The sequence below is a fragment of the Carettochelys insculpta genome, chromosome 3 (genome assembly GCF_033958435.1).
Source record: "Carettochelys insculpta isolate YL-2023 chromosome 3, ASM3395843v1, whole genome shotgun sequence".
In the NCBI taxonomy this organism is placed as follows: domain Eukaryota; kingdom Metazoa; phylum Chordata; order Testudines; family Carettochelyidae; genus Carettochelys; species Carettochelys insculpta.
This window is the reverse complement of record NC_134139.1, coordinates 54,003,006-54,011,288: the sequence shown is the minus strand read 5'-3', so window position 1 is coordinate 54,011,288 and position 8,283 is coordinate 54,003,006. Positions and strand designations below refer to the sequence as shown.

At 44.0% G+C, this 8,283-nt stretch overlaps 1 protein-coding gene across 3 annotated transcripts in view; it reads left to right on the top strand.

Moving 5' to 3' along the window:
* Window positions 1-6,038: 6,038 nt before the first annotated feature.
* The window catches only part of PSEN2 (presenilin 2), a 29,518-nt gene continuing 27,273 nt past the window's right edge, over window positions 6,039-8,283 (top strand). Inside the window, exons 1-3 of one of the 3 annotated variants that reach the window (XM_074989872.1) lie at window positions 6,095-6,158; window positions 6,791-6,894; window positions 7,007-7,064. The gene's annotated coding sequence lies outside the window, so the exon portion shown is untranslated. Of the gene's footprint in view, window positions 6,159-6,790; window positions 6,895-7,006; window positions 7,065-8,283 lie in introns of all 3 variants that reach the window. The other 2 variants (XM_074989871.1, XM_074989873.1) reach the window with 2 other exon arrangements.

Here is an 8,283-nt window from a genome sequence, read left to right as displayed (position 1 = left end):
GCAGGCCTGGGCCCCAAATTCTGCTTGCCTTATTTATGGGCATCACCCTCTCAGTGTCACTGGAACAAAACTAAACAGCGGGTGTTCTTAAATCAGCAAAGCCAAGACAAATCTCAAGGCTTTGGAGGGACAGTCTTGATTTTCCAGTCTATGACATTCATCTCTGAAGGAATTATTTGAGTTTTGTCTAAAATTCAGTCACATCCACAACTGGTTAATGTCCTACTAATGATGAAAATCATCAAGAATTTACAGAAAGTCTTGCTGAGCCTGTGGGCGTTATGTTAAAAAACAGAAAATCTCTCTCAGCCAGTAAGTCCCAGAAGTGAGCCTCTTGCAGTTCTTAGAATCAAAACAGTTGATGGGAATCACAACAGTGCTGGGAAGGGCAAAGGGAACAGGATGACTCCATTTCATACTCTGTGAGTTAAAGGTAGAAATGATCTGATAGTAATAATCTTAGCTTTGATACTAACACCTCACAGTCGTAAAACTGAAGGCAAGACGCCCTCCTGTGCCAAGGTCAGCTGTGCAGAGGGGGAAGAGATGGAGGGGAGAGGGTAGTGCTGAAGTCAGGGTATTCCCCTGCTCCTGTACCTCATCTCTGCAGAACAGGGTTCAGAGAGAGGGAAACACAGGCCTAATCTATACTTATGAGAAGATTGACCATACTGTGCTGTGGTCAATCTTCCAGAGTTTGATTTTGCCACCTCTGTTAATGTGGCAAAATCGACCTCTCTGGGCTCAGACATTGACCCCTGTACTGCATGCTATCGCATGGAGTGAGGGACATCGGTGCAAGGCTAAAGAGGCCCGGATTACACTAGGTAAGAAAATTGAGTCTGATATTTAGATTCTAGCGACGCTAATGACGTCACTAGAATTGCATAGCTGAAATCAACTTTCTTCCTTTGTGTAGATCTACCCACAGAGAGGAGCTGCTCCAGTCTGAAACGTGGATGGTAAGTGACTCAGGAGTGCAGAGCAGAGGATGGGGGAGACAACAGAACAGGACAGATTTGCTTTAAAGGGACAGGGGTGGCTTCTCTCAGAAGCTTACACAGCAGCAGCCAGCACTCCCACTCTTGTGTCACTGTCACACAAACCCAGTCTGTGCCACACACATATTCACTGTCACATACACACTGCCGCACACACTGAATCTGTATCAGAGTCTGTCTCTCACACACAAAGTGATTCTCTTTCATACACACACTCTCTTTGTCACTCTGTAGCCCAGCCCAACTCCTTCTGCCCATGGCCCTGACCCTTCGGGAGGCCCCGCAACCGGTACCAAGCAGGACTAACCTATGAGGCTCATTTAAAGGAACTTTGTGAGCTGTAGTGGGGTGAAGCAGAGACAGAAATATTTATAGGTAACCATCCAAGGGTATAAAAACCAAGCAAAGGAAAGTAGCTGTGGGGCCCAACTATACTTCCCTGTTAACCTTGCCAGTTGCCTGGGTTTGATTTGCATGTCTGGTAGGGATGTGTGCAATTGACCTATCACAGGTCAGCATTGACTCCTGTACTCTGTGCAAGACACAAGGAGTAAGGGAGGTCGAGACAAGAAACTCTCACGTCAAACATCTTCAGTGAGGACGGGCAGGTAAGTCAATTTCAGATAAGTCAATTCCAGTTACATAATTGCCTTATCTAGAATTGTGTATCTGAAATCGACCTAGTTTCCTAATGTAGATCTGGCTTAAGACAACATTGGATCAGGCTCTGACGAGCAGGTCTTTGCTCACGAAAGTTTATGCTCCAAAATATCTGTTAAGTCTGTAAGGTGCCACAGGACTTCTTATTTTTATTGGATCAGGCTGACTTTCCAGGGTCAATGCTGTTGCAGGACATTAGGGGAGCTCTAGCGTGCAGAGGCTGCAGTTTCAGACACATCTGTACTGCATAATCAAGGACCCCATTAAAATAAGTGCCACAAGCGGGGTTTTGCTTTTTAAATACCATTTGGTTTCTTTTTCTTTGCCTTCTGGTTTGAGTCTTTAGAGTGCACTCAGGTCATGTTTTCCAGCTTTTCTTCACAACCACAAGAGCTGATTTTTTTTTTTTTGGTCCCCAGTGAAAACAGATTCTTACAGTCACATGATTCCAGGAACTGGGCCTTTAGCAGAAACGCCAACTATCATGAGACCTGTAATAAAATCAAAAGAGTTGGCAAGATTGCTATTCTCACACAAAAACAGTGGTGTTTGTTGGTGTTTTTAGAGGGTTGGGCTTCGGGACAAGTTGTGAGAACGTGCCATGAAAACAGAAAAAGCAGGGACTGATTCAAAACATCTAGAAACTACAGAATCCTGCACACCCTGTCAGTCTAATTTATGACAAATTAAATTTAGGAGCTTAATACTTTTATGGCTGGTCCAAGTCCTTTCCTACTGCTGTGCCAATTCTGGCCTCCGGCTTTAAGTGAGGCTTTTATATTTTGACAGGTTCTGGATAACACTAATGTTTACCAGTTCTAAGACAGTTTTAGCTCTGTAATGCCACTACTTAATTGGCTGGTCTGAATTACTGTTGGCCTTCCTGGTACTTGGGCATCGTTGCTGAGCTTGGGTGGGGCTTACTACTTCAATATGCATATGCAGACTTCTGCCTCTGTAAGACCCTGATCCTATAATATGATCTGTGCCAGGTGATCTTTCTGCAGAATCCCATTTAAATCAAACCCTCAGCTTGAGCGTCAATGCCCAAGTTTGTGGCTCTTGTTTGCAAGACAATGGCCTAAGTGTGATTAATTTTCTATCTGCTCCTCCAGTCCACCCCACCACCTTGGGCCCAGGCCACTTTTCCTGGTTTAGGTCTCATAGAAGTTTCACTAGTATAGTACCTCCTGACATTAAGCAGCCATCACACACTGCATACACCTGGACAACAATAACAGTTTAGGAGAGAAAGTTTTGAGATCTCACACTGCTATTAAAAAGCCAACCCAAGTAATCCAACTTTTGCTCTCTCACATGCAGGCAATCCCTATGAGTGTCCCTCTGTGTTTAGAAAAACAGTCAGCTGACAGTAGTTTCTGGAAAGAGAATGTGACCTTCTGCACAGGAAAGCTGAGGTTTTGTTTGTCAGATGATCTTCTAAACAGCCATTTCTCTCTACATTATTTATGAAAAATGCTTCAAGGAAATGGTTGCACATTTTTTTTTAAAAAAAGCAGAAAGCCTCTTTTTGGAGCTCACAAGTATGGATTGGGCAGTTAGCAAGAGGAGATTCTTTAGTATCTTCTAAGGTCAGACACTTTTCGAGGGTTGTGTTCAGAATAAGATATGAAGGAAATCCCAGGTTGAAAGCTCCTTACTTGGCATCCTCAAGGAGGCCTCTGACAGCCCACACTGTCTTAAAACTATCCCCTCACATACCACAGGAATACATAGCCATAGCAGATTTTTTTCCCCTGGAAACCAGATATAACCAGAAAGAACATACAAATGGAGGGAAGCAAGCTGAGACTTACATAGAATACTGTCCAGTGCCAGCATTACCAGTTAGGACAGCCACCCTGCCCAAGTTTTCCCAGGATTTTCCACGTTTGAGGTAGCTGTAATGGGAAGTCTATAAGGATGCTTAGCAAAGTCAGAAATCCAGTTTTATCGGCTCAGGATCACTCCGGCAATCCTGGCTTTTTGTACTTCAAAGGTGCCATCCCCATCTTGCAACTTTACTGTGAGTCTTGCAATCTTTGATATTTTTCTTAGAGCCCCAACTCCTGGAGTCATTCGAATACATGAGGATCTCAGCTTCATTTAAAAAACAACGTAAGTTTCCAGTTCTGAAAGTTGCAGGGGAAATATGAAAATGTGGCCCAAGTGCACCCTACAAGCTTTAAAAAGGCAAATAAAAAGCATCCCATGTTATTTTAAATCTCATAATTTTTAAATTAATCTTATGCTTTTCTGTCTCATGATTTTTGAACACTTATATTTGACAACACTGCAGTAGTCTTTGTTCAGTTTTCCTTCTCCTCCTGGAAGAGAAGGATGAGCAGTTTGGGAGTGTTAGGTATTGGGGAGCATGGGAGACACCTAATTTGATATCCATAATCCAGGTGCTCAGTTTTTCTCTTGTGACTAGAACAGGACAGCAGAAAAGAAGTCAAAGGGTCAGAGGGCAAAGGATTCAGCAAAAGACACAATTTAAAAATTGTCAGACAGTATTGCAATCTTTGTAAGATATATCACAGAGGTAGCCATGTTAGTCTATATCTTAGAGAACAACAAGAAGTCCTGTGGCACCTTATAGACTAACAGATATTTTGGAGCATAAGCTTTTGTGGGCAAAGGCCTGCTTCATCAGATGCATGAGTGGCAGGGGGAGGGGTTTCAGAGGAGTATTCAAAGCATGGGGTCCCAGGAAAATGGAGGGCCAGAGCTGACAAGGTCTGAATAGACCCTGACTGAATAGACCTTGTCAGCTCTGGCCCTCCCTTTTATTGGGACCCCACTCTTTAAATACTCCTCTGAACCCCCGGCCCCATGCATCTGACGAAGCGGGTCTTTGCCAATGAAAGCTTATGCTCCAAAATATCTGTTGGTCTATAAGATGCCACAGGACTTCATGTTGTTTTGTAAGATATATACAGCTAGAAATGGCCCAAATCAGAGAAGCAGCCGAGAGTCAGGCAAAGCAAGGGGACAGGGCTCCAGGAGTATATAGTGCCAATAGCCATAACAACTGATCTTGCCTTATGTAAGTTAAATTTGCAGGGAGCTCCTTTGTGAACATATTGGAATTTTCTGCTCGTCTCACCACCCAGAGCAAGGAGACTACTTGGGGAATAATGGTCCAGCTTCGTAGAGCGAATGCTTTTAGTTCTACTAGAGAGTAAGCCCAGCGGCTGTAATGGAGAGCATTGCAAGGGCAATTTCCCCACTTTTGATATTTATATTTGTATATCATATGCTATGAATGAGTCACATCCAGCTGAATTTGCTTCATTAACAGATCTTACTAATAGGAGGTCACTTTTTTTTCCTGCTATATATCCTCTAGATTGTGTAATTTCCATTCCAACTTACCTGATGAAGTGGGTTTTACTCCCGAAAGCTCATGACCATGACCTAATACATTTGTTAACGTCTAAGGGCTACAGGACTCCTTATTGTTCACTGTCATAGTTTTATTTTGTACCTGCTAAAACAAAACTGTAGTTCTTAAAAAAAAGAAAAAAAAAAAGAGGCAAGCCAGTACCATGTTGCATGACCACTGTGGTGCCATGGAAAATTGAATGTACTGATATTGGTAACAGCATAACCGAAGCTTAGACAACACTGAACCAAAACCGTCAGGCCAGCAGTTCCCCAGTGATTCTTAAACTATGTAATTATGTTTCTTCCAATGTTCTGTGAACAACTCGCAGGTGTGCCTTGACTGTTTGGAAAAATACACTGATGGTATACATGTTCTGTTTTTAAAACCAGAGACGCTGTTATTTCTTCCTCGCTGTGACAGCTGGATAAATTACTTAATTTTGTTTTTGCTGCATATACTGCTGTGTGGGTTGGTTTTTTTTTCTTCTTTTTGTCTGGCAACATTTTTTGAAGAAAATGTCCATAGGTGTTCTGCATAAAAATATTATTGTTTGTTTCGTGGTCTCAAAAAGTTTAAAAAAAAAAAAGCACTGCTCTAAACTACCCCGTTCCTCGCGCCTCCATTTCCACCGGAGACAAGTGTGGATCAAACGCTTCCAGAGCAGAAGGGCACGAATTGCATAGCTAGGGTAAAGCACTGACCCACCAGCCCAGGCCCCGGAACCGGGCCGGTGAAGCCAGGGAGCTCCTCGTTCTCCCACCCGCTAAGTGACCCAGCAGTCAGCTGGGGAAAGAGAGAGAAACCTGCTCACGCTGCACGCCGTCTTTCCATTGGCTGTTCCTTCCCACGCCGGCTCTCTATTGAACGAGAGGCTTCTGGGTGGGAGGAGGCTGGCGGTGGGCGACAGCCGACTCGGCTAATCAGAACCCGCGCTCTTGCCAGGCCCGCGTTCGGAAGTGGAACGCGGCGGAGCCAATGGGAATGGAGCGGGGTGGAGCTTTGCCGGGGCTGGGTAAACAGGCTGGTAGTGTGGAGCCGGGTGCCGTGGACTCGCGTGGGCTAGCTGCAAATGCGGCTGGGGAGAGCGCTGGGCTGGGCTGCGTAAGGTAAGACTGCCCTGTGCGCGGCTTCGTGGAGCCGGGCTCTCGGCTCCTGCTGGCAGCGCTCCTTCTGCTGGGGGAGCGCGGGGGATGAGACAGGCTGGGCTGTCGTGGTGTTGCAGCTCGGGGCCTCTGTAGTAACACCCCGGTACTGCCTTCTCTGCGTGCCTACTCCTGGCCTGTATCTTCTGCCTCCTAGCTCGGGCGGCGGAAGTTGGGCCTCTGGGCTCGGTTCGCTAGGCACTTCCCCGGTGTCCGTTCAGGCCAGAGTTGGTTCCTTGACCCTGCGTGCAGACTGGCACCGTGAAACTCTCTCTGGCAGGAAGAATGTGGACTTGCATAAAACTTAATCCCTGGGCATCTCAGGGTCGGAAGGCCCTTCCCTCCGTTAAGGCTGAAACAATTTAAAAGTCTCTGATTCTAGTCGTCATAACATTGTTTCAGACCTGAAACAGCCAAGGAATTAAGTTAACCCAGTCGGTTTCATGTTGGTGTTTGCTTAATTTTCTGTTTCTGATTTCCAAGTCTTGTGTTATGGTGTTTTGGCTTCAGAAGACTGCAGGATAGCTACAAACAAATTGTTTTATAGGAAGTTTTTGGAAACATGGGGACCAAATATTAGTTTTCTTTTCCTGCAGACTCATTGCTTCATTTTGGAAGAATGCTAACATAGTTCCTTTCTGAATATTCCCTTTTTTATGAACTACTGCTGCAAGCTATTATTGTATTCATTCACCTACAGGTTTGTGCTTTAAATTGATGTGATCCTAGGGGGGAATTACAAGGTTAATATTCTCATTTCATAACAAGAAGGGTTGGCATTTCTTGACATTTTTCTTCCTATTTTTTAAAAGCACTATTGATCTGAGGCTCTCCATGGACATCTAGCCTTATGTCTCTGCTATAAGGAAGGTGAGCATTTGTCCCTATTGCCTAAATAAGGGAAAATGAGATATGAGTGGATGGCTGCTAGGTCCTATGGTCAAACTAAGGCTGAGCAATGAATGAAGCCCACATCCTGATTATTATTATTATTATTATTCCCCTCTGAAATATATTATCACTTGGTATTTGTTTGAAATGAATGTTGGTGATCCTTATATGAATGGCCTAGAAAATTTCCCTGGCACATGGGTCTCAGAATGTTTCGTAGGTGACTCAGCAGCCAGTGTCCTTGCTGCCTGTCCACTGATTTGCAGTCCTGTAACATGATGTATTTAGTTTTTGTGACAAGCTTTTATAGGTTGCGCTGACCAAGCCATATAGGAATGTTGCATAATCTTCAGGCTTTAAAGATTGCTATTGATCACACTGAGTTGAAGACAGAAGTGAGACTGCTAGGTTAGAAATGCCAGGAATATCTTTTCAAAAAGAAATCGGGACCACAACTGTATCCAAAGAGTTGTTGCACAGCTGAGAAGCATTTAAATGAGAGTCTGAACTTGGGTATGCCTTCCAGATGGGGAGGGCTTGAAGGTTTCCTATGATGCCTAGTGACAGCTTTGCCTGACAACATTCCCATTTTCTGTAGGTGGTAACAGCAGTAACTTTCAGAGAAATTGTTGTAGATACCCAGGTGCATCCTCTAGCATCCGTACTGGAGGAGGGACTTTTTTCACCTGCATGATCTGTACTTTTACATTCTGCCATTATACCGAAATTTACAGACATGTAGGTACAGTGGACTGCCACATCTGACAGAGTTTGCTCTGTGGATCTGAGAGAGGGGTTTTGCCCTATGAAAATATACAGATCAAGGAAGTAGGTAAGAGGCAGATGGTGCATGCGTGAGTTAATGCAGATATTCACTACTCTTTGTATCATTATTCCTTCGAATATTCCTGCTCACAATAAACTATCCATTGCAGGGAAACTCTGTCAGACCTTCTGCCTGAAGGGGAAGTGTGTTTATTTTAAGCCCTGAGATTGAAATGTTTAGCCTTCTTGGAACCATGAAGCCAAATCTGTGTTAGATGATGATAAAAATATTATTACACCTTAGGGATACCAAAAGATACGAGACATAATGGACTATCGTATCTTTTGGTATCCCTAAGGTGTAATAATATTTTTATCATCATCTAACACAGATTTGGCTTCATGGTTCCAAGAAGGCTAAACATTTCAATCT